The following is a 27,799-nucleotide window of genomic DNA, read 5'->3' as shown; positions in this document are numbered from 1 at the left end:
ACAGCCGTGGCACCAAAGGTGACACCTCACTGCTTCTTGGCTCTGAAGAGAGACCTCTGTCCTCCAAAAGTCACCGGACATCAGTGGGGTATACCCACATGCCTTCAACCTCTACTGAGCAAATTATTTTAGGAAGAGATAATTCCTTCTTCTTCCTCATGGCTGAGTAGAAAGGACACAGGATGCCCTTGTTTATGTTAGGAGTGCCAGTATAGAGAGGGAGATTTTTGTTATCCTTTTAAAAGCGAGATTGATTACATTTTGCATAGCAGATGGTTTCTTGGTATGGAACCACCTGTTGAACTGAATGCAACTGAACACAGAGCTAAGGGACATAAAGACTTTAATACTTTAAAGAATAAGAGATTTATTTATTAACTTTTTTTTTTTTTTAAACTTTGATTTTGTTCTGATTACTTTAGTGCAGAAAAATATATTAATGCCTGTAACTATGTTGTTCAATACCAAATTGCACACTAATTGCCTCTTTTAATTTTGAATATATTAAACTAGCTATTTAAAAAACAACCAGCAGGTTTTAACAAATCCTCTCTACCCTTCCAGAAGCATAAGTTGCATTCCTGGCCTGCTTCCTTAGCCAGTCTCTGAGGGAAGACAGCAGGCTGTGCCCATATGCTGCTCCCGCCATAGATGGTTAGATGGCCTCAGTGAGTCTGCCTCAGTGACTAATCTGGAACATAGCTGAATTAGTTTGGTCGGATTTCTCCCATAACTTCAGCTACAGTGACAGGATCTTTCTGAGGTGTTGCAGTTAAAAATATCAAAATGTTTACAGTGGTTTGTGTTTCCCATTAAGTAATTCTCTGTGATAGATGCCTACTAAAGGCAGATACAGTCTGGTTTTCTTCCTTGAAGAAACAAAAAATTTAATATATTTGCATTCAGGAAAGGAATAGGGAGCTGGAGGAGAGGACTGAGAAATTTTTTATTTCATCAACTTTAGACTGTTTTCCAATCTGTCTGCCAATCAATGCAGGCCAGTATGACTTGCCTCCATTACAGACTAGCAACGAGGAGGCAATTACATCTCAGGGACTTGTACCTGAAGGCACATATCTCTCAGGGTGGCTCATCATATACACTATTCCTTGCTCAGGGCTGTGCTTACAGGCACGATTTAGCTCACAGGTATTTGAGTTGTCTACTGGGTTGTCTAGTTCTCTTTTACGCTAACAGAAGAGGGCTCCCTTTCATGTATTCCAAAATGCTTTGTCCAATTCCTTTTTGAACTTGACAGCATAAATTGCTTTCTCAATTTTGCATGCAATTCTGGTCATAATAATGAACATTTCATTTTTCAGTCAGTCCTCATTTGGATGCAAACTATGCTCTCAAGATGTGCATGGCTGATCTTGATTAAGATATTCTTCTCTTTTTACATACATAATCCTTTGAAGTTCTATGCATATGGGGAAAGAATAATATTGGAGTGGAGATCTGTCTTGCAGATCTGAGAGGAAAATTCCAATCTTTTGATTAGGATTATCCTTTTTGAATATGACATAACCAATTCAGTAGCCTATATTCTATCTTCTACAATAAGGGATAAAATTTGCAGTCACTCTTATGGGATGGGCCAGATTCTTTCATGCCTAGACTACCTGAACCCTACTTACTTGATTCAAAATTACTTTTTATAAAGTACATTATTTTATAAAAATAACACCAACATAAGAAGTTCACTGACTTATTCAGATTATCCATTCATATACACCAAAATTAATCTGATATGGTTAAGAGTTGATTTCAGAGTGTACATATGTGTGTGAGAGAGGGACAGAAACAGAGAGGAGCCTGCTAAAGCTATGGGACAGATATTTAACCCATTAAGAAATTCTGAACTCTGCTCAGTAAATATTTCTGTCTGGCCTGGGATTTTCATGAACTCATTTAGCCAGGGTAGATTGGCTGCAAAATTATATTGAAAATGCCAGATACAAATATCTCTCACTCTAAGTAGTCATCAAAGAAATTAAGGCCGTGTGCCTATCAGAATGAGCATTTCAGCATAGTTCTATCCAAAATCTCTTCATGCTGTCTAAGGAAAAGAATCATATAATTCTTTCTAGAATGTGTTGAAAAGAGATACAAGATTATTTTAAAAAATTAAAATTCTTAACCACATCTAATAATAGCTTATTCTGTGTTGTCAGCTTTTAATATAAAAACCCCAGTCTTGATTAAGAGATGCTAATGCTTAAACAGTAAACTAAACCACATTTAGGATCCGTCCAATTAAACTTTTAAACTTTGTAGAAATGTGCGATGTCATAGCAGAAATATCACTGCTGTGGACTTCTGGTGGCATCCAAGAAATATTACAAATTGTTGTCTCTCTTTCTAAATCATAAAAAAACCCACTGTCTCTTTTTGAAAGAAGGCTTTTGAAATCTAAAGGACAATACTAACACACTGTCCTTCTCACGAGAACAGAATCACAGAATCATCTAGGTTGGAAAAGACCTTGAAGATCATCTAGTCCAACCATTAATAATATAAGCTTTCTGTCATCTATGAAACAAATCCTATTATTGACACAAGGAAAGCTTTGGGAGCTGTAGAAGTTGTTATCCTGCTCCAGAAACTCAGCATACAGAATTTTTGTCTGAGTCCGGACATGAGACTTGGTACTGCTCACTCTCTCTAGGCTGTGAATGAGGACGGGGGATGCTCCAGCAATCCAGTTCTTTGCCTCTGGTACTCCAAGGCACAGATCTTCATCCAAGTAGGATGTCCCTTACCACAGTGGTTTCTATAAAATATGTAGTCTACTATAACTGACTTTTTCTAATCTCCAGGCAAGTTCAGAGAAATGTAACTGTTACTAACTTCACCACAGAAAAAAAATATTATTTAATAATTAGATCAATAAAACCAAATTGGTAAAGCATTTGGCTCAACAATTGTTAAAAAAAAAATAAATATATATTTTTCAAACATAGCCATTTTTATAATCCATATGTGGAAGAAAGCCATTTTGTATCTTACACAGAAAGTCACAACCTCACCAGTACACAAAGATAAAGATCTTTCAAATATCCAAGTGTCAAACTCTTCATGTCTATCTGTCTATCTATCATTTTAGCTGAATTTCTCAGGATTCAGAATAAAAAGACTATTCCACATTCTCATAAAAAATAATTTGTCTGAAAAGTAAATCTCAAATTCAAGGGATCCAGAGGATCCTGGGGTATGCTTTACCATCACTTCCATGGGCATAAAGATGAAATTTTATTCTGCAAGAAGTCTGGTAAGCAGAAGTTCATTGATGGGACTTTTGGTAATATTCTTTTGCCAGAATAGAGTTGGAAGCAGTACTAATGGAAAAGTATAAAAATAAAGCCAGAATATACAAAGGATTTTATCATAGGTTCCCTGTGGGTTTTAGTCCCTATGTATCTCTGATAAAGCTCTTCCAATACCATATTTTGAATATTCTCCTGTAAAAGGTGTAATTTAAAAAAAAAGCTGGGTTATGTGCTGCTTGTGTGAAGAAAAAGGACTGTCATGTATTACTTTTCTGTCAATTGTGAAAAAAAAAGCCAAAAATTTTCAAGAATTTATAAATCTCATATTTTTATATGTATGGTTACACTGACTCTTTTTCTTCGCGCTTTTTAGCTGCACTTGAATAAATAAAATAAGTGACACCATATATATAGGGTTTTATAATGATATTTGAATATATTTCCAATTCCATTGCTCATCACTTTTTACATCTGAAATCACTGGAATAAACTCATCATTTTCCAGCTATTAGTAAAATCCCTCCAGCAACCCTACTTCACACAGACCTTGAAAATAGCTTCTGTATGTGCTGTGAGATATAAATCTATTGCTACGTAAGGAAAGATGCTGGGGTTATTTCACAATCTTGAATGTTAATGACCACTACAATTAAAATGCTGCACAAAACACGTTATGCATAAGCCCCCTCCGCAAAAAGACATAGGATTTATTTGTAAATCACAGTCACTAGTTTCATAGAAAGTCAATATGCAAATAAAGTAAAAATGCATTATTTATCTGATGTTTGCCAAGCCAGGTAGAGGAATGTAATTTACCATATGAAATCTCAGATAGAGATGCTTTTAACTGCCATTCACAATTAAATGATATCATTCTCCTTATTTAAGTAGCCAGAAATGTTTTGCTTTTCATATTTCAAAATGGCTGAAATGTATTTGTTCTTTTTGTTCTCTTCTCTTTCTGTAACACTAAAACAGTTTGGTAATAATGTCTTTTAAGAATCTTTTTAAAGGTGGTAATTTCATTAAATACATGTTTAGCATTAGTATATTAAGAACATCCCTCTGTCATTTTTCTGCATTAAAAGCTTTCCTGTACTTACTCTCAGAGAGGAAGACAGGCAGAAGGCAGCTGCCAAATTCTTTATGCTGTCCATTTATTCTGTGCACTAAATTCCACAGGAAAAAAAAGGTACTTTAATTGCCCATTTCCAGTAGTAGGTTTCACTTAGGTGGGATTCTTTTGGAGCACTAGAGACAATGGGAAAACTAGTGTGCTCTGGGATGACTATTTACATGTGGGTTTTTTTTTGTGTTTTGTTTTCCCTGCAAAGTGACCATGAAATGGGACTTCTGGTCCCTACATGTGTGTTTGATATCTGCTACCATAGTGAACAAAAGCTTTTCCTCTAGTCTTCAAAACAGACTTTGCTAACCAAAAGGAAACAAAAACCTTCTCAATTTGGACATTATATAAGAACGTGATTATTTTAAAGTCTGGACAAACTATGTCATTCTCAAAGAGCTCAGTTTCCCAGAAAAGTTGATCTGAAAGAACATTCTCTTCAGTTTCCAGTTGTTGCTGCTGTCATCTTATGCTGTTGGGTTTTCCCCCTGCAGTGAACTGTTCCACATACAGGACACTTAGATATGGTAGCATAATAGTCTGTCTGCTGTGTTAAAGTAACTCATCAGCTTCATATTGTTATTTATTTATTTGTCCTTAAGGGTTTCTGGGGAAGATTAGAAACTGAGACTTTTAGGTTTGCACAGCTCAGAAACTCGATTCATAGCTCTAATACCAACTTCATAAAGTCAGCTCATGAAGAAGATAAAAAGATCAAGCAAATGTCCCATTTCTTTTTAGATTAAGTTTTACAGATCAAAACATGACATGTCCATACAGAAAAAGTCATTATCCAAAATCACTTAATTTTAAACATTTATCATGTGTGCTGCAGCCAAAGTGTCCATTAGGAAAAAGAGGGCTCATCTTAAAAATGACCAGCTAATTGGTTTGGCTTTTCTTGTCTGACCACTGTACAGGCCTTTATGTAGACAAGCAGTTAAGCACATATTTATTTTCATGGTAACCCTTCAGTAACCCTTTCATATGGATGGATAACCTGTGTTCCTTAAAAAACTCCTCAAATATTTAAGATCAAGGCTTCAAGGGGATGCACTACATAACAAAAATACACTTTAGAAAAACATGTAGGATTATTTTTGTAATTCTAACGATTTCCCTTTCATTTAATTTTGGGTTTATTTTTCTTTGATGCCATTTGCTGTCTTTTAGCCCTGCTCTTTTGAGTGGCTCTGCTTTGTGACTTGGAGCACTGCTGATTAGAAGAGCAGGAAGGAGGAAAATGTGGAAAATTAAATCGCTTGACACAACAGGATGAATTACTTCAAGGTGAATTTAAGTACTGACCTTCGATTTCAACTCATTCAACAGAAATGTGCGTATTATAATTTCTTAGTGGAAGAACCAGGCAGAGAATAATGGTGCCATCTGTTAGAGTAAGAAATCACAATTTTATTCTCATCTCCTTCCCCAAAATGTCAAATGATTTTGGTTTTTCCTTCGGAGCTCTGAAAAAGCTGTGGACTGCTCAGTATCACCTTCTCTCATACAGAAATTCAAATCAAACCTACTCATTAATTGTTTTTGAAAACCCAGATCAGATTTTTTTTCACTTTTTAAAAATTATTGGGTTTGTGACAAAAATCCTTTTCAAGACAAGCAGATTTTCATACATGAAAAGTAAAATGGTTGAGAGTTCAGTTTATTTCTTTTAATTTTTGATGTTTTAAAAAAGAGTGCCATTAAACAAGAGGAAAGGAAAATTTCCCTGTTATTACTTTCTGATTGACATTATTTTGAAAGTTTCTGTTCATTGAAACTTGCAACAATATGGGCTCCCTAAACCAGCCATATAACTTAAAGAACTGTTTGAAAACCTTGTAATTGGAAGTGTCTGTAGGTTTGTTTCAGAATATGTTGCTCAGCTATCACTGAGGTTTGATGCTTTTATTGTGCTTTAGTCTGCCAGCTGTATCTGATCCAAAAGTACAGAAACAGAGTTGTTTAAACTCAGCCATTGTGTAGTGCTTGTGATGTGTGCATAATGAATTCTGAATGCAAATATATGTTGTAAAATGAAATGCTGAAAACCTATATGACAAGCAGTAGAGCTGCACAACACAAAATATGGTTTTACAGCATAAATATTCACTCATGTCAAATATATTGGAGCTGTTCAAAACAGAGCATTCTAATTATGCAGTTTGTTACTCAGTCTCAGCTATTTGAACTCCTTCCTCTGAAGTGTTTGACCTTAGCTGCAAGAATAAAACAGAAGGAGTAAATATCTGATTTGTAAGAGTCCCCCCAATTCTGCAGCAGAAGAATATTTTCCACTTAATGTTGATACATTTAGCTCTCTGAAATCATTTGGAGAGAATAGTTGGGGTGTTGTGGTTTTTTTTGTTTGTTTGTTTTTGTTTGGTTTTTTTTGTTTGTTTGTTTGTTTGTTGTTGTTTTTTTAAATCTCAAACTGTTACTCCCTGAAAATGAAAAGGGGTTTTATATCTGTACAAACATGAACAGCCTTTATCCCAGGCTGATTGATAATGTAAGCTAAGCAATGGTACAGGAAAAGGCAGAGATAGACACATAAGGCTCTGGTTTTTGTGAACAACTTTAGAATTTAATATGCAAGAGACTCCACACTTTGGTAGATCCTCAAATAACCCTTTCTTCTCTCTTGGGTTGGTGGGCACATGGTGGGTGCAACTAATGACACTGTGGCATTCCTCTGAACTCCTGTCTTGCACCACTTGTGCCTGCAGTTGTTTGGAGCCTCATATCTTTAGTTTCAAATTCATGCCCTACAGGTATTTTGTGATACTTTATAAAAAAATAAGGAACTTAAAAATAAGAAGGGGGGCGAGAACTTAGTTGATGTGTTCAACTTAAATCAGTTGTGCGTACATATGAAAGGAAGTAGCAACTCATGAAATCATCTATTCCACCTCCTATTTTATTATAAATGGCCTTTTCCTTAGTTTAAAAAGTGTCACAATAACGTGTTGATTCATCTAGAGACACATAGTTCTTAAAGAGAATGGAAATAGACATCAATATTTGAAAGTCGGACTCAAATGTGACCTGCAGAATATCCCAGAGATAATAGAAAAATCAAAACCAGAAAATAAGACAACAGCACTGGTCTGCAGAATTTCTTGTTCAACAGCTTGGAACTTTACCAACTACATTCAGTTCAATGCCACGAGCAACCTCAGTTTCTTATCTCTCTTTACAATAAACAAGCCAAACCAGAAAGAAACGGAAAAAAGCCTCTCTAGTTGTTAAAAGACACACACACGATGGCAATTTTCTGGAATCAATGACACAGAGAAGACACACAGGACCAGATTCTGCCAGATTTTAATGTACAGACGTACCTTCAGTGTTGTGCTGCTGCATTGCACGGTGACAATAGCTGCTCCAGCATTTTGTTGAATGCCTCCTGTAAGACAAGAATATTCCCAATGGAATAAACAAATTCTCTCTGCTTCCTGTGGCATTAGAGCTGTGGAGCTAAATATGGGTGGACCAGACACAAGAAGATACTCACATTTAAATTTCTAGAAAAAATTGCACAAAAACAAGCACAAGCAACAAAAGTCACCACCCTACTATATGCCTAAATATTGGTAAAGTCTACAGTTTTTCAGTGTTGCGCCTAATTTTCTGGGTGGTTAACTGAAAAGCAGATTTTAAGTGTAGTTGGCACATCCAAGAGTGGAAGTCCACTTTAAATGAGTTTGAAAGTGTTAACATTAAAACATGCAAACTCAATTTCTGAGATATGGGTCCAGATACAGGTTTTTAAAAATAGATAAATGACATATACAATTGAATCTGTACCTATAACTTACTGGGAAAAAAATGCTTCTTATCTACTAGAATTCAAAAGCATCGTATCTTTCATCACACTCTCATAAACACAGAAGAATATACTGGAAATGAAAAAGACTGTGCTGTATATGTTGAAGGTCAGAAAAGCCAACTTTAACTTCTGAAGGAGACACTGATACATAAACCTTTCTCAGAAAACTGTTTATCAAGAATTTGCCAAATTAGAGTAATTGCAAGCCCCTGTTTTAAATATTACCCTAGTGAGCATGGAGTGCTGGAGTAAGGCTCAGAAAGGTGCAGGCTACACATTTTAGTTAATTTGATAACTAAAATTTCATAATGTAAGTACATGGCTAGGCAATTTTGAATAGGGTTAATATACAGGTATGGAAGATACCAAATCAATAGAATTATTTGCCATGTTGTCTTGGATGTCTATGCCCTCTGCGGCAAATTTAGATGATCACAACCACTAAATGAGCTTTCCTAACTCAACAATTTCCAAACTGCTTGTGAATGATGTTTTCAGTTCTAATTGCAGATGGTATACTGGTTTTGTAGGAAAAAAACATACTGCAGTCTTCAAAGCTGTCAGACTGCTTCTTTTCCTGAGAATTAAATTAATTGAAAACTACATAACTTTAAAAAAAAAAAAAAAAAAAAAAAAAAAAAAAAAAAAAAAAGAAAAAGAAACACCAGCTAAACTTGACATTTAATTCTGTACTTTATGCTTCCTTTCCCCTCTTAAGGGGTTGAAGCTGTAAAAACCATTGAGGAATTGTTCATGTGGATATTCGGTGTACATTCAGGGTTTTACAGTAAACTAAATCTATTCATGGTAGATAAGGACTGCAGAACAAGGTTCTGTGTGGATTTTTTTCCCCAATTCTTACAGTAATACAGTGATTTTACACCACCAAATACTCTCCTTGAAAATGGTCACTTTTCAGAGGCTATTTTTTACATGCAGGACTACTATTACATTAGAAACTCAAATAATCCATTTTCCTAGCAATTGATCCCCAATTTTACCTTTATTCTTTTTCTTTTCAGGCAACTACTTCTTTTAGGCTTGATTTAACATATAAGGGTGTGTGAAACCTTGTGTTGATACCAACAAGACTCTAGTCAGAGAATAGGACAAAATTATATTTATGATGCATTCTTTCTCTACTCTTTCACAACAGTTGCCAGTTACATACTATTTCATTCTCTCTTACAGAGTGCTTTTGTGATCATAGGAAGCATTCAACCATAGTGTTGTTTGTGCCCTTCTTCAGCACAGTTGACACATTCATTTCCTAGCAGACACTTTATTCTAAAATTTCTCCTTATGTGTTAGTTCCTCTCATTTTTATTTTATTTATATAACTGCAATATTTAGGCACCATCTTAGTGACAATAGTTTTTTTTTTTTCATTTCCTCTTCCAGAAAATTCAACAGTTTCTTATTTTTTCCTCCTTTCCAGTCACTGATGCATTCCCAAAGACATCAGCTGTTTCACAGCAATATCTACTTGTTTTTTGCAATTTTCATTTCATTTTCTCTACAGATAGTTACTATATTTATTGTCATGCCAGCTTACACCCATACAAATCTTTACAAGTCTTTACATTTTGTACATTTTTAATTTTCTTTTTTTTTTAAATTTTAGATCATGTTAACATCTTAGTATAGTTAATGTTTATATATTTTGTATGGGGGTTTTAGACAATCGTTTTGCATTACCAGTATTTTTCACCTTACTGCTTCTTTATTATTATTATAGTCATAAAAGTTATATTTGTGTTTCCTTCTAGCATATCCACTGGGATTACTTCTACTAACCTGTATATTTTCTATTCCTCTTTTTCATCTGAAAAAAAAAAAAAAAAAAAAAAAAAGTTGAAGTCCCCTTCTAGAAATGAGTACAGGTTATTGGAACAGAATTGTTTCTAATTTGTCTCAAGTGAAATATCTGTTTCTACTGCTAACCCCCCTCTTTATCCTCTCCAACTGATAAAGTGTATTCTGAGTTTTTTATGGAATCAGCAATGATGCTAGTCAGTATTTTCATCAGTGTAACAGAGATTGGACTCTAGCCTTAAATCTTAACAGTATATTTTCATCTCTTACATTCAGTGCATTTTCTTCAAGACATCACTTCCCCTCTTTTCTCTTTTACTTGTGCATCCTAATCTACATTATACTTCACCAAGCATATTTCTTTGGATATTCATTATTTGTAAGACTTTCAGCTGCAAAATTATTTATTTCAGTCCTGTGCCTAATGAAAGCAATTGATTGTTGAAACTTTCTATCAAGATGTACAGGCCATAGTTTTCAAATGCTTCTTTATGAACTTTGACAGCACTGTCTAGGGCCATTTTTCAGAATCTTCATTTTGGAAATGTTTCAGTCAGACCTGTGTTTTGCATTATGCTGCACACAAGAATCCTACTGCAATCAACAATATCTCAACCATTGCCCAGAAAATTCCCTGTGATTCCAACATTTTATCCAGAAGAAAAGGCTGAGTCAGAAAATAAAATGCAATATCTTATTTGTTTACAAAGCAAATGTCAAGCTCTGTTTTACAGAGCTCAAGCAGAAAAGTCAATCTAACTAACTCATATCTAGGAACACACATATAGGAGACTGTTAGAGGCCAACAAAAAGAACATCACAAAATAATCCCTGCATCAGTTGGCCTAGACACCCCAGTAGTATAAAGAAGAATGAACAATAAAAGTCTGAAATATCCACAGCAATGGAATGGGACTATGAGTCTTGATGTGTGGAATACAGAATAGATAATGGTAAACTGTGGAAAAAATATTTCCATTGGGGGTTTCTAGTGAAAGCTTGAACAGCACAAGTAAAAACATAATTATCAATATGCTTCTCTTTTCCGTCTTACATAATTCATGTCTCCAGCAACATCCAAGATGCAGGATATTTGCATTTTCTTCTGTTTGACTACCGGACGCGACAAATCCATGCGAAACAATGTTCTTTTTTGTTTCTGTTCTCTTGTCCTTAATTTGTCATGAAGTCAAGTAACGACATTTTGACAGCTGACATTATATTCTTATGGGCACAAGTCAACTGATAAAAAGTCATACCTGACTTTCACTATCTTTCAGCTAAGACTGCTTCTAGAATAAATAAATTCATGATAGTAGTTTCTTACAGTTTCTACAGATTAATTTACTCTTCTATTATTTAGGTACTCTGATGTCATTTCTGTAAATACCAAAATTTGTCTATATTGTTTGTGATATGGTTCTTGTATTTGGTAAAGTCTTGCTTGTTTCTGAGTTTTCCTGGAGATCATAGAATCATAGAATGGTTTGGACTGGAAGGGACCTTCACAGATCTTATAGTTCCAACCCATTGACATGGGCAGGGACATCTTCCACCTGATCTGGTTACTCAAAGTCCCATCCAACCTGACCTTGAACACTTCAATGGAGGGGGCATCCACAACTTCTCTGGAAAACCTGTTCCAGTGTCTCACCACACTCACAGTAAAGCATTTCCTCCTTATATCTAAGCTAAATCTACACCCTTTCAGTTTAAAACTGTTAACCCTCATCCTATCACTACACTCCCTGATAAAATGTCCCTCTCCATCTTCTCTACAGTAGAGATGGCCCTCCTTTGGACCTACTCAAGCGTGTCCATGTTTTTTTGATATATTGGGGCCCCAGAGCTGGACACAGTACTCCAGGTGGTGTCTCACAATAGTGGAATAGAGTGGGACAACCATCTCCCTCAACCTGCTGCCCATGCTTCGCTTGATGCAGCCCAGGGTACACTTAGCTTTCTGGTCTGCGAGGATACATTGTTGGCTCATAGTCAGTTTTCTGTCCACCAATACCCCCAAGTCCATCTCCACAGTGCTGCTTTCAATCCACACATCACTCAGCCTATATTTGTGCTTGGCACTGCATTGACCCATATGCAGGACCTTGTTGCACTTGGCCTTGTTGAAGTTCATGAAGTTTGCATGGTCCCACCTCTCAAGCCTGTCAGGGTCCCACTGCATGGCATCCCTTCTCTCGAGCATGTCAACAACATCACACAACTCGATGTTATCAGCAAACTTGCTGAGAGTGCACCCAATCCCACTGTCCATGTCACCAACAAAGATGTTAAATAGCGTCAGTCCCAATACCAACCCCTGAGGAATGCCACTCATCACTTCTCTTCACTCGGACATCGAACTATTGACTGCAACTCTGAGTGTGACCACACAGCCAATTCCTTATCTACCAAGGGGTCCATCCATCAAATTCATGTTTCTCCAATTTAGAGAGAAGGATGTCATGCGGGACAGCATCAAATGCTTTTCACAAGTCCAGGTAGATGGCATCAATTGCTCTTCCCTTATCCACCAATGCTATAACCCATCATAGAAGGCCACAAAATTTGTCAAGCATGATGGGCCCTTAGGGAAGCTGTGGTGACTGTCACCAATCACCTCCTTATTTTCCATGTGCATGTTCTTAGCATAATTTTGAGGAGGATCCACTCCATGATCTTGCTGGGCACACAGATGAGACTGGCTGGTCTGTAGTTGCCTGAGTCTTCTTTTTGTTCATTTAAAAAAATGAGGGTTATGTTTTCCCTTTTCCAGTCAGTGAGAACTTCACCAGATTGCCACCACTTCTTAAATATGGTAGATAATGGTTTGACCAATTCATCTGTTAGTTCCCTCAGGACCTGTGGATGCATCTTATTGGGTCTCAGTGACTTGTGCACCTTCAAGGTTCCTCAGATGGTATCAAACCTGATCTTCTTCTACAGTGGGCAGATCTTCATTCTCCCAGTCCCTGCCTCTTCCTTCTTCGTCTTAGTGTGGCTAAAGCTCTTGCCAGTGAAGAGTAAGGCAAAAAAGTCATTGCGTACCAAAGCCTTCTCCATATCTCAGATAACCAGGTCTTCCATTTCCTTCTGGAGAGGGCCCACATTTCCCCTAGTCTTCCTTGTGTACCAACGTATCTACAGAAGCTTTTCTTGTCTTTGATATCTCTGGTTGAATTTAATTCTGTCAGGGCTTCAGCTTTCCTAACCTGGTCTCTGTCTGCTTGGACAACTTCCTTGTATTCCTCCCAGGCTACCTGTCCTTGCTTCCACCCTCTGTAGGTTTCCTTTTTGTGTTTCAGCTTGTCTGGGAGCTCCTTGTTCATCCATGTAGGCCTCCATGTAGATGGTTTGCAAATACAAGTTGATTTTGCTAAATAACTTTGAGAAAAATTTGAGAAGTAAAAGAACTCATAGAATTGATATGTACTATAATATCACACAAGTTAAAACATTTATTTTGGGTGTAGGGTTTAGGACTGAAAACCTAGTGTCTAAACCCATTCAAGACCCATATTTTACAACAATGTTCTAAGGATTGGATTGGAAACTGTTCCCACCTTCATGTATATTAAAATATTCTTGCCAAGACATCTCTGTTAGAATCTCCAAAGCTGTATCTGTACATCATTTTATTACATGAGACATCTTTGACAATCCTCTAGGTCTGCTGAATTGAAGCAATTTTTTGGTAGTTCCACCCTTCTGCCCATATAATCTATTCATAGAACCATTGACAGATTTTGACACTGAGCAGAGATGTGGTGGTGGGCATGTGTCTAGTTCTGGGAACTTGGAAACCTTCCTATATCTCACAGCAGAAGAATAAAGCCTTTATGATAAGAGGGATAACCCTCTTAGCCCCACCGTTAGACAATTAAAAGGTCTGATTCCATTTTTTCCTGGATTTATCCTTCCAGGATACACTGAGGTGGGGATGCTATCAATATCTAATTTGTGTAAGGACTCAGTGAGTTAGAGAGAGAAAATAATTGTGATTAGGATGTTGTAGGGTGTAACTGAAATGATATAAAATCTCAGGTGCCTTACTCTAAGGAATGACTTATATAATCATAAGAAGCAGTCCCAAAAATATTGGGGAAAAAAAAAAAACCTAAAACATTTTGCATTGCATACAGATTCAGGATGTTTCTTCTATTGAGAAATTTACTTTTTAATTAAGTTCAGTTTGAACTAAACTGTTTCTTTCCCCTCTATTTTTCAGTTTCATAACTCAAACACAAAATCAGTTATTCACAATGTTTTATTTAGGCATCATTAACAAGGAATAAAATACCTCAGACTTGACTGACTCTGCCACTGTAGCTTAGCCCATCCTTTTGGCCTTTACAATGCAGTGTAATTTCTCTTGTCCTAATTGCTTCTTTCTCCATTCCCTTCTGATCTCTCATCTTTTTCCCTTGAACCTGTCTTACTTTACTTCTCTTATTTTCTATAGTCTATAGCCTATACAATCATTTCTACAGGTTTTATATCACCGTAGTATCTCAATATCGTCTGCCTTCAAGCCCTGTGCAATAGATTTTTTTTCTTAATCTCTTCACTCTCTTCTTTTTTCACTCAAGTTTCCTTTTTCTCTTCTTCTGGTTCTTCCCTTTCTTCACCTCTTATTTATTTTCCCTCCCCTGATGCTCTTCATCCTCTCTGGTTACCCACTTTCACTTTCTCATCACTCTTATCATTCCCCTGATTTCTATGTCATTCTCCATCCTACTCCTCTGTTTTTTTCAGTACTTTCTCTGATGCCTCCTGGTATACCCTGTAGCTCCTCTGCTTTAAATTATTTTTCTTGGCTCTCTACTTTCCAGACTTTTAAAAAGTGATCCTAAAAGCCTTCAGCCTTTATAAAATAGAGCATTTTTCAACGCACTGTTTCTTTTTGTATTCTGTGTTGCATAGAACTGTCTTCTCAAAATCAGTGCTTTGAGAGAGATGAAGCAAGTAAACAAGTTTCACTGCAGCAACCAAATATAGAGCAAACTTGCACAGCCTGGAAGAATTACTCCAAATCTCTTTTCACTTATTTTTGTTTCTGAGAAAAATGTTGCCAGGGATCATTAGAATTAAAAAAAGAAAAAACTTTTTTTTTTTTTTTTTTTCCCTCAACTGAAATTTTGGTGCCAGACACAAACAAATTTATTGGAAACAAACATCTTATTTCTCTTAGCACAGACAAAAGCCAAAAAGTTTTCCTCTTATTATTGGGACCAATATGAACAATTACATGTGAAGGTGGATCTGTTCACTCCAGGTCATTCCAATACAGACATTGATTGTCCAAGTCATCACAAAATAATGCTATTCATTACTATTCGTAATCTTTATCAGAGCTTGTATGGCAATGGCTGAATGTAAATATACAGTGCTAGCAGTGTAAACAGAGTGCAAGCAATGTCAATGTTATATTCAAGTACTGCTCAGCAACAGATAGGGAGTCAGCAAAATAGGAAGTTGAATTTTTAAAACTGAGCAATTCATCTTTCAGAACTGGAACATGCAAAGGTGAACAATGCCAGCCTCCTCTCCTTCTCCTGTCTCTCCCTGCAACATTTCCTATCCCCTGATTTACCCATTAAAAGTTAATTTTTTTAAGCTTTAAAGTGAACAGAATTCACCGTTACTCAATGGTGTTCTGATATCTTTTACTCTGTGTGATATTGCATTGCTTACAGAGCATAAAGTGCATCTTTAGTCATATCAAATGCTTCTGTCAAAATCCTGAGTCTGCACATTTCTGAGAGTTTCTACTGTAAAAATTGCAGTGATGTGGAGAACAACATTTTCATGAAGCTGTCCTTGATGCCCAATAGGAACTCACCATTAAAATTTTAAACAAACAGTAATGGTGGGAAAACAAAGAGAAATATTTATGATACCAGCACCAGATCCTTGCAGTAAGGTAACATTGCTGCTGAGTGAAATGAACCGCTTTCAGACAGCCCTGGCCATCCCCATGACAACCTCTGCCTCTTAATCCAGTGGAATTCTGCACTTATTTTTTTGTTTCCACTAGGGGTGATCATTCTCCTCGGAAGAATATTAGTCCTACGTGACATTCAAGCTCTTGACAGACAATCAGAAAATCTGAAAACCAGTGTAACCTTATGGTAGAGGCAGTAAAAAAAAAAAAAAGTGAAAGCAAGTTTTCTGCACTAGTCTTGGTCACTGAGCACTGAAGTTAAGGTTTATTTTAGAAATAGGGTATAAAGCTACTGGAATATAAAGCTATTAGATGTGAGAAATGGTTAGGGGGTGGTTGTTTTTTTGAGGCTATTGACCACACATGTTCTTTAATAAAACAACCTTTATCTTACTGTCTCCATGATAATTCTGATCCATGCATGTCGTCAGAATGAAACAATCCTTTCGTGTGTGTTTAGTAATCATAGGCGGGGTATAGTTCAAAAGATGATTAGGTATTTGGGATCTTGCCCAAAGCTGAAACAACAATCATTCACTTCCTAAATCTGTGTTTTACCTAGTTTCCAAAATTAAGTTTCTGGTTGGTCTGAAATGCTCCACAGGAGACCCTATCTTGGAAGCAGATGTCTATGTATTGCCCTGGGTGCTCTTGCATGACTAATGTAGACAGATAAGGACCAAACATGGTGGTATCAATGTCTTCTTGCATAAATTGGTAGTGAGAAGTCTTATCTGTGGCATAGGAGACTCGAGTTGTAGAATCATTTTGAGGCTCTGTATCTTTAACTTATATCTCTACTAAGTTATGCTAAAAAAAGGGGGTTCTCTTCCTGTTATCATCATCACTCTTTTTCCTTTGGCTACAAACTGGTCTGGATTAATAAGATTAGCAGAGGCTGCTTTCTTTCCCCTCATCTATTCGACCTCCTTCATTCTCTGTCTGCCTCAGAATGAGGAGTAAGATTTCCTTTGCTTAATAACTTCTACATCCTTCTGGTCTATGCATAAGATGAGAGTATTGTTGGCTCCAGCATTATCTGTTTTAAAAAGAGACAACACTCCTCCACTGTGAATTTTATTTCAGGAGAGATCCAGGTGGAGTAAACTCTAAGGGGATAAAGACATCTAATAATATCTATCATACTTCTTTAACTTTGAGACATCCTAACTGAGGTCACCCACTTCTCTCTGCTTTGCTACAAGAACAGACAAATTTTAGTCTAAGCAATGGATCATATTTTTCTGTTCTCCCACATATAATTTTTTTTTTCCTTAGAATAACAATTTCAGAGCATTCAGTGGTCTTGTGCTTAAGCCATCAGGACATTTGAATTGTCACAGTTTTTCAGAATCAATATCAGTTGTTCATTATTGATTCTCAGTGGGTTAACAAAGTAACAAATAAACCCAAATCTTTTAAGGTCTTTTACACAACTGATAAAATTATGATTTAATACAAAGATACATATTCTTGCATGCGTTTTGCAGAGTTGTGACAACATCTGAATCAAACCACTGAGACCTTCCAGCTTAAGTAGAATGACAAATATGTCCAAATCTAGAAAATAAGACAGAGATTACCTTTTTTTTTTTTTTTTTTTTTTTTTTTTCCAGTTATATGTCATAACACTCAATACTTGGTAATATTAGAGACACTGAAAGAGATCCACACTCTAGGTAGCTCTCTCTCAGAAATGAAAATAACCACGATTTTATAGGCAACTTAATTAGTTCATGGTCATGATTAGTTTGTGTAGGTTATAGAAAAAGCACTGGCTCCTCTCAGTGAGAACTATCAAAGATCTGGCTGTCATAAAATTATTAAAGGAGTTGTTCCCTGTTAATTAAGCTAAATGAAGATCATAACGTATTACTAATAAGAACAATAAATTATTGAAATACTGTATCTTTTATGTTACAAATATTATTGCCATGTTAATTATATATTGACATTAATAAAATACAAAAAGAAACACTTGAGTTCAGAGCTAATGTGGGTTTTTTCCAGCTTTTGAGTTTCTGCACATTTTCTATCTGTATCAAGGTCATCAGCTCTCAGATAATATAGCTAAAATTGATTTCTGAATAGTCTCCTGCTGTGCTTGATGTAATTTTCTGTCCTTATAAAAGACAAGAAACTCCAGGAAGAAGGTAAAATTTCTTTTTCATGATGTATTTTTTTCTTTTTATGTCCTTTTGTTGCCATTTTTTAACTTGCAGATTCATTTATCTGACGATCAACCCAAAAGAAGAGTTAATTATTCTTGAGTTTAATGTTCCTTTCTAGAAACCTAACATACATATATCTGAAAATGCCTTTTCAAATTAATAGTTTCATGTACTGAGCAAGAAAATTTTCAAAACCCTTTTGAGTCTTTGCTTTTTTCATTTTATTGTGTTGCTTCAGCGAAACTATTTATTTATGTTTTGATTTTTCTCATCTCCATCAAAGAAAGCACCAGAAAATCTCTGTGGTAAAAAGGGCTTCATCCCCAAAGCCTTATAAAAGAAATATTTGAATTTTAGTTCATCAGGAAAAAATAATACATAGATATTTTTAGAGGAGTGTTAATTTTATGCTTTAAAAAAAAAAGTCAAAAGCTCACACATACACTGCCTTCTTTTGTCCTCTTCCTTCTGCAGGAAAGGTAACATTGCTGCATCTCTTTAATGACAATAAATAATCCTTGTAGCTGCTTCAGAAGTACCTTGAATAAATACACCATATGCTGGAAAAATATCTGTCCATGAAAATATCTTTTTTATCTTATATTTTTCAAAAAAAAAATCTTTTCATGGGGATGGGGGATGGGAGCAGCAGAAGTGGGAAAAGTAGTGAGGAAAAAGGAGGGAATGCAAGGAAGGAAAGGCAGAGGACAGCACTAAGATTTACCAGAACTGTGTTTGAAAATCCTGTTGTCTAGGAAGGAGAGTTAAAGTGATGTTATTTCTATTCAGATAAAATAGTAAGATGTTAAGATAAATTTTTTACATTACATTATATTTACCATTGATTTTTTCCTCTGTAATGTTGACTGATCATGGGGAAGTGAACCATTATTTTTAAAATATGAAACAACGTTCATGATTAAAAAGAACAACCAAGAACAAAAATGCTACATATTGAGATAATTCACTAGGTAATGGACCTCCTGACTCTGCATGAGAATACAGGGATTCATTTGATCTGTATGGATACAGGGCAATACAAGGACAAGGATGAATCATCTTACTAAAAAGAATTAAAAAAATATTACAAAGGGTGAGCAATTTTTGTTTTTCCCTGGCATTACATACATTTAGTATTATGTTGAAAGAATTTTTTTTTTAAAAAAAAACAACAAAAAAACAAACAAGTGGGGAATATCAGCAGAACATGAAAAATGGGAAACAGAACAAGTGAAAAACATTAGGGTGATAAGGAACGTCACTCAATAATTTGGACAATCATTCAATATTAATTTTTAGCTTCACCAATCCAGTTGAGATTTGATGGGACTTGACAGGTTATGCCTGATAATGTTTGAGATGGATTTCCATCATATTTAGACAAAGCATGAGCTTTATTGCTGTCAGAATCCAATGATAAAAGTAGCAGGATCAAACTACATACAATCAGCTGTAGTAGCAGTGTGTATACGATTACATATTCAACATATACAATTACATATTCAACCTGTACTTATGTACAGGTACAAAAGTAACTGGAGTTATGAAGATGGTACAGTTTTTATTACTTCTTTACTTAAGAAATTGCAAAATTTAACAAAATATATTTTATATGAATTTGCAATCACAATTTCAAAGACAAAAATATTTATTACAGGAAAATCCCAGCAGTAGTGATGGAAGGGGAAAAGTTGAGGAGGATGAAGAAGGGCTTTGTACCTACGTTCCGACTTTGACTTAGTTAATTTACAGTAAATATTTTAAAAAGGTAAGACATGATAAGTTACTGAGAAGCTAGAAAAGCAGAAGTGATTTCAAGAACAAAAATTAACTTTCAAAGACAGTATCTTGGGTACCAATTAGATAAATTTGTGAGACTTCCAACCTTAGGGAAGAGAAAGACAGCAGTCAGAAAAACATGAAATACCTTATTTCTGAAAATAAATATATCACAAAAATAATTTAAAAAAATGAATGGTACCTAATCAATATAATTAAGAGAATTCAATGAAACTCTCTTTAGCAATGTGCTTGGAAATTAAGGTATCACTTAAAGAAAATATTAATTCAAAGATACATGGAAGGAATTAAAAAGGAAAAGACTAATGGCTGCTTGGAGATAAAGGAAGTAGAGAAATTGGTAGGATTGAGGTTCAGGCAAACAAATTTAACATGGAACAAATAAATGTTATTTGTGCAATCAAACTGTGTGTGACACTGACTCTCAAGTTAGGGACAAGCTATATAATAATAAAGTAATAGAAAACATTCTTCAAAACAGCACTGAAAAAGTTGTATCAAAAGTCTCAGTGTCAGTCATTTTGTTTGAAAAATGTCTGTCTTACATGTGTGATGCTTAAAGTTTCTGAGTACCAGTGTTGTGATCCTCATAGCTGATGTAAAAAAAAAAAAAAAAAAAAAAATTTCAGTACAAACAACTAACATAAGACATCAGAAACAAAGGAGGGGATCTGGGATTCTTCATTGTTTATTTGTTTATTTACTTAAAGAAATAATATTAGACCAACAAAATCTAATTCTCTTAGGAAGAGTAAAATGTTTATTGGCACAGTAATTTGTCTAAGTTAAATTTATTACAGAATAACCCACTTTGAGTTTAAAAGTCTTTTGTTGGTTGGCCAAAAGGATAGAGGTGAGCACGTATCCAAACTACACATCTGGATTAAGTAGGAACTATCATGTATTAGGTCTGTTTAATTTTATAACAGGGATAAAAATTCATCTCAGAGCACCTTGGTTTTCTATTTTTAACTAAAGAAAATAACAGAATTTATTTTTTCTTTTTACATTCAACCAAGAAAATTCTGCACTTTCTATATAGGAGGTTTAATTGTAAGAGAACTGCATCTATTTCACTTCAGGTTTGATTCTGTAGCTTTAAAAAAGGTGTGGTAAAAACACCAGCATCATGCAACCCTTAAAACACCAGCATCATGCAACCCTTGTATGAGTCACCATTTATAAATAGTTGCATTTAGAACATAAGTAAGAGCCTCTTCTGCGCTTTTTCACAGCAGTCTCAAAGAGACTAACACCTCAGGAGAAGAGCACTGTGTCTCCATGACACCTTGAATTATCCAGTTACCATAGTACCCACAATTTAAAAGACTGGTCATTCTAAACAGGATGAGAAGCATGAAGGAACCAACCCAGAATGTATTTAAGGTATTTAAATGCTCCAGTACCCTATTGTTCCAGGTAATAGCATGTTTTTACCAGCTAGCAAGGTCTCAGTTTAATAGCTTTGTCAGTTACTTTTCCCTTTGTAGTATCACGTATGAAAAAAAATTTAAAAAAACAACAACAAAAAACCCCACAACTAATTACATGATGAAAAAGAAAAGTAATAAGTTCACTTTGAAGATATATATAGGTACAGTTTTTAAAGCACAATAACTTAGAAAACTGAAATAATTAATCTTTGTTTATCTGTTAAATTCTACCCTTACAAATATTTCAAAGGTTCTATCTACATAACCTTTTACAGATTGCTATAAGTAAACTGAGTGCATCTCTCAGACAATCAGAGACTATAGATATTTCTAAAGTTTTCTATCCTATTTTGAGCTGCTAATTTTCAGATCCAATAAGAATTAATTTATCATTAGCTACTTTATATTTATTAACTTTAACCCCCATAGTATCACCTTGAAAAAGGACAAACCATTTGACTGGTGGAGAAGAATATAGGATATCCTTCAAAATGGTCATTTTAAGTTGAGAAGTGATAACTCTGGAAAATTCCCTGAGAAAAATAAAATGGGATCCTTCAGACTTGGTGACAAAGGACAATGAATAGGAATAGAAAAAAAAACAACCAATAAAATATACTGAATGGTTGAAACTGCTAGTGAAAGTAGTGAAGTAACGGTCTAGCATCCATACTTTAAGAAGCATGATGAAAGATTAAAGTTAGTGAAGAAAAGACATTGATAGATAATATACTGTCTTAAAGAAAATCTTTATACTAAAAGCTATAGAAAGCTTGATATGTTTAGATTATCAAAGAGAAAGAAAAGAGAAGTCTCAAATATTTTAAAGGAGTATCTTCACAGATACTTCATTAACAATGATTAAAGGAATTCAAGAGATGTTAGCTGGTAGAAATTAGACAGATTCAAATTTTGTGACAACATACAAATTTTTGATAGAGCAGGCTGGTAATTATTGCATCTGCCAAGGGAAATAGCAATGTCTTTATGTTTTGATAGCTTCAAGTCAAAAAAAGACATAATTTGTTAGCATGGTCTTTTGCCCTGTAGAAGTTGTTGGGCTCATTTTTCATACCATCTGAAGAATGGCATTTTAAAGGTGCTACTAAAGTTTTTTATTTTTGTTAAAAACTTAAAGGTCTTGTGTTAGATTGTGAAATCTTATCTTACATTAGCTTGTGAAATCCTTGGTCTTACAAAGGCTTACACAAATGTTTTATTTTACACATTTTGTAATTAATTAGTCTACTCACAGTATATGCAGAGATTAAGACCTGCTGAACAAAGGTCCCAAGTAATATTTAAGTGAACTGATGACCAATTTACTTTTCTTAATTAAGTGCTAGGAAGGTAGGTCTGGAAAAAGCTGGGCTTGCAGTGAAGTTAGATGTAAATATTTGTTGACCTAAGCTGGTAAAGAGTGAAATAGAGTCAACTTTTGGTTTCTGTCTGAGTTTTCAGATCAGTGTTCATGTCCAGGTACCACAGAATACCAAATATATCTGACTCCATCTCAGTGACCAGACACAGGAAAAGTGAATGCCAATGCATTTCCTGACTCTGACCTGCAATTCCTTTTTTTTTTTTTGACTTTACTACACAAGTAGATTTAATTTAATTCTTAGTGTCTAACTACCCAGCAGCAGTTTTATTTAACGTACACAGCCCTAAATAACTTGTGTGTAAAAGACAAGAAAATATTTAATTCCCCCGGTAATTGAGAACAAGAAAGGGTCATGAGTTAACAGGGACTATTGGCTTAAGCATAATAGAGATCATGAAGAGCTTCCTCACTAGAAACTGGGGTGCCAAGCTCTGCAACTAGCTCTTTAACTTCTGGTTGGATAGATTGTAAGGCAGATTAGAAAAGGCAATTTGTACTGGGAAGTGTAAGTTCAATTTGATTCTGGTTTAAAGCAAAATAATTGCATATGAGATCACAGTATTATACCACCCATGCATAAAAATTAAAGAGCTAGTTATGCAGAAAGTTCAATTGCTAGTTTAGAGCTTTTGGATTGTCTAACTGAACCTGGGTTTATTATGTGCAGAACACTCCTGATCAAGCGTGCACAATGTCTTGGTATGCCTCTTACACAGAAGAAATAGAAAATCTGTGCTTTTTCCTATAAATTATTCAAAACCTAATTGAAATATTACAACCTGAAAAAAGCAACCTTTCTCATTTGCAACTGCAGGGTATAAAAAGTAGAGACAAGTGACCATAAAATTACTTTGGTTGACCTCAAATCGTCAAATTCATAAACACAATTGAAATAGAAAATCCTGCTGTGCAATCTAGGCACAGATTTTGAAATTCAGAGTACCTAGCAGGTGAGCTGCCAAGGGTCTGTCTGGCATTTGGGATAAATGAAAGAAATCTATGGACTTCCTCATCGTTTTGCCAATTGGCAATAGTTCCTAAAGGGATCTCGAATTGCAACAACACAGGAGCTCTTAAACTCACAAATCAAGTCCTTACAAAAAGTCACAACATGACTGTTTTTGCTGAATAAAGCAAGTAGCCAAGTGTGTACTGCTGGCATTTCCTCATATATTGGGAGCATCTAATTGTCTATTTGGGGAAGCAAATCTAGCGCACACATGCATAGCCAGAGCCAGCAGCTTAATCTGCTCTTCGCGTTATAAGCATTGTATTAATGTTCCTTGAAAGTACAGTGACCCCATAACCTGTTTTTCACATGCTATGAATTACTAAAACCACCTGGCATTCCAGAACCCTAAATTGAATAGATTTCAGGGTTTTTTTATGAGGTGTTTTCAAACCAGATAATTTCACAAACATCATCAAGTTTGACTGATAGTTACCTGAAAGAAAAGTGAATGAGTACTAGTATAACCTGGATAGCAATTAGGACTGGCAGATGGCAACTGAGCACAGGACTGGCAGTGAAAAACTGCAGAGCAGACAGCAGTGCTTACAGTGATGACAGATTGCCTGACTGGAAAAAAAGCTTGAATGCACTTGTCTTGTTTTCCCCTGTGTTTTAATGTGGACACAGAAGTTCAAATTTAGCTTCACATCCATCTTTTAGAGAGATAATCTAAATTGAAGACAAATATACAGTATCTTTATATATGCTTTTCTATCATCAAAAGGTAGCCCCTTTCTTCTATGACTGATGTTTAATAGAAGTCTGCAATGACACAGGGAATACAAACCCACTGTGGGTACTTCTAAAAATAAGAAGTCAATTGCAATACATAAAAGAAATTAATAAATAAATACAGAATTTTCTAAGAAAATTTCATATTCCCTAAAAGTGTAATTTACTGATAAGAATTATATGTTGTTCACCAGCAAGCCTCATTTGACCTCTTATTCCAGATAACCTTAAATCAGACCTGGACATCATCCTCCCCAGTCCTTTGAGATGTAAATTTATCCACAGGGTCTAGTGGATATTGAGTGAAGAGACTCCAAGACTTCTCAAAATTAGGTCACCTTTGCTAGTTGATATTATCAGCATTACAGTACTTTTCAATGTTTCTTATTTGAATAGGAGAAGGTTAGTTACACCATTAATAATTCTTCTGATTCTCTTAAACTAAATCAGCTCATGCTCTCTTTAATCTCATGTGATGAAAGCCTCAAAATGACCTTTGCTGTTTGCAAAACCAAGCGAAAAATAACAGCAGTTCAGGTTGTTCAATGAGTATTGGGCTAAGAAATCTCTCAGCCATCACATTTGATTTCTCTTTATCAGAATTCAAGGGGTATCATGTGATTTTTAGCACTGGAAAAAAATATTATTGCATTCCATATACAGGTCTGTTTACACTCTCCAAAAACTGTAATCTAATCTTGTTATTTTCCATTTCTTATTTCTATTGAATAGATAATTTACAAAGCTTTCCTAACAATTTTCTTGGCTAAACAGTCAAGTTATGGCTGCCTCTTGAGCATATTTTGCTCTCTCCTCCTTATATGATTTTACTTGTGATACTGTAAATTTTAGTATCATTTTGATACTAAATATCCTTGAATTAAAATACAAATGTTTCAGTTCTTTCTCTCTGATTTTCTTAAATACTTTGCCACTTGGAAACAGACTTTCATCAATTATATCACCTTTTTAAATGCTACTGTCATAATTATTACAGATCTTTGCTGTTCATTCTGCTTATCATCTGCTTTAGCTAATGCTACATCCTTCCTAAGTATACATATCCTTCTCTGTAAACTAAAATAAAGTGCGAACACAAGAAAAATACCTAAATACAAATTTTAAATTATTGATGGATAGTTACAACAGTAATGAGTTTATAAATTATACTTATTATTTATTAGATACATTTCTAAGGGTTTTCATTTAGCACATGACTTATGGCATGTTTATATTTTTAAATTAAATTAAGTTTATTAAAATAAAATTTCTGTAAATGTAAAGCTTAGGAATTTGAAACTGATTTCTGTTAATAGTTTATGATATTTTTTCATGGTCACAATTTCTGTCATAAATCAGCTGTGCAAAACTGCTTTAGAAGACAAGCAAAAAGTTGTTGCAAGCTATCAGAAAGAAAAAGTTGGTATTATTTTTCTAGTACTCTGCAGGATGGAAAAAAAAACAACCCTGAATTATCACAAAAATCTATTTTGCTAGGTAAAACCCCTCTATTTATATTTTTTTTTTTTTTTTTTAATGAGCAAATAACAGATCTATGATGTAGAAGAACCAGAGATGTATGACCTCTTAATTAGTTTGGTTTGAATTTTTATTCATATATTATATTTAAACAGCAATCTACATGAGCAAGACAAATTCTTGTCCTACTTGCATGTTTACTTCTGAGTGCATGTTAAGTGGTTAAGTGGTTTTGTAAAGGCACACAAATTGATCTGTTATATCTATAAATTTTGCAGACATCTAGTATTTCATGTAGATGTGGCCTTTCATCTTAATTTTCTATCTGTTAAAAAATCCTGTTTTAAAGAAAAGAAAAGCTTTAAAACATTCAAACAATTTATGTTTCAAAGAAGAAATGTATTTGTCAATGTTATCTCCAAGTCCTCATCATGTCTTTGACAGCTGTCACCCTTGAAAAATAGTTATGTTGACAATTTCTGTTTAGTGTAAATGCACAAAACACTGTGCACATGAGAATCTCTGTATCTCAGTTTTTCCTCAGATTTTCTCCCAGAAGAAAGACATTATACACCTACATTGTTCTTGTAACCATATGCCTAAAATTGAATGCTTCACTTTAATTAGAAACAGAAAAGAACAGGATGATGAAACAGAACCCTAATATATTTATAATCTAGTAATATAAACTATTACCACAGATTTTCACTCTAAATTTTACTAAAGTGTTGTTGATCATATTTATAACAAAATAACATATAGATAAATTAGTAAGAAAACTGATGGAAATAACTAAGCGTAATCAATGATAAAAACTATACTTACTGGAAACAGTTGTAATATGGACCATGCTAGAAAGAAAGAAACATAAGTTTACTATCAAGGTGATGAGTAGGGAGGTAGCAAGGCCATCGAGAACAGAAAGATCTACTTGTTGACTATTCAGCAAGGAAGACATTCCCTTTCTCAGCCCCTGTTTGGGTTGTGTTAAGCCTTTCTCTCCACACTATCTTTTCTGTAGCTTACAGGTAATTCAAGGTATAAATGAAACCATTCAATGTAACCTATGGTGAAATTTCATATCAGAATTGTACCAGACTGCCTCATATGTGTGAAGGAGATAAAAACTGGTACATTTCAATTTTATTAGATGCACTTTTGGATGCTTGGTGCTTTCCCTATACTTCATTTTTGCACTTTAATATTAGGTTTGCACACTATTCCTTCAAGTTTTCTTTTGGGCAAACTACCAGTATTACTTTTAGTATTTTCTTTTTACTGTTTAATCCCTTGCTAGACAAATGTTTGGCTTTTGGGAAATAGACACAGGAGCTTCAATTCTTAATAAAAGTTTCAAATTAACAATACCACAGTAACAACAGAATATTAACAAACAAATTGTTAGAACACACCACACCAAAGCTGTGCTTTTGTTGTGTGTTTCTTCTCCTACGGCAATTTTTATCTAATTTTCTTTTTCCAGGATACTGGCATATGTTTGCATGCCCTCATTATCTTACATTTGTTTCCAGTTCTTAAATTAACTATGAAGCTGTATGGTGTGACTCTGATACCTAGAGGGTTTTATATGGCCACCTTCATTCAGCTGCAGATTGGCAGAAGCTGATAGGACAATCTAGGGAAATGCTACAAAATTTTTTCTCTGCTCTATCTTAAAAAAAAAACCAAAAAAACCCCATGTCTGGTCAGGGGCTGCTTGAAGGGATAAACTTTAACTTCATCTGACCCCTTTGTGTGTTCTTGTGTTTAGTCCTGGAATTCACCTCCTACCCAAAAGCATA

The sequence above is a fragment of the Athene cunicularia genome (genome assembly GCF_003259725.1).
Source record: "Athene cunicularia isolate RWA chromosome 2 unlocalized genomic scaffold, athCun1 chr2_part1, whole genome shotgun sequence".
NCBI classification, from domain to species: domain Eukaryota; kingdom Metazoa; phylum Chordata; class Aves; order Strigiformes; family Strigidae; genus Athene; species Athene cunicularia.
The sequence above is the reverse complement of the archived record's forward strand: the minus strand, read 5'-3'. Positions refer to the sequence as shown.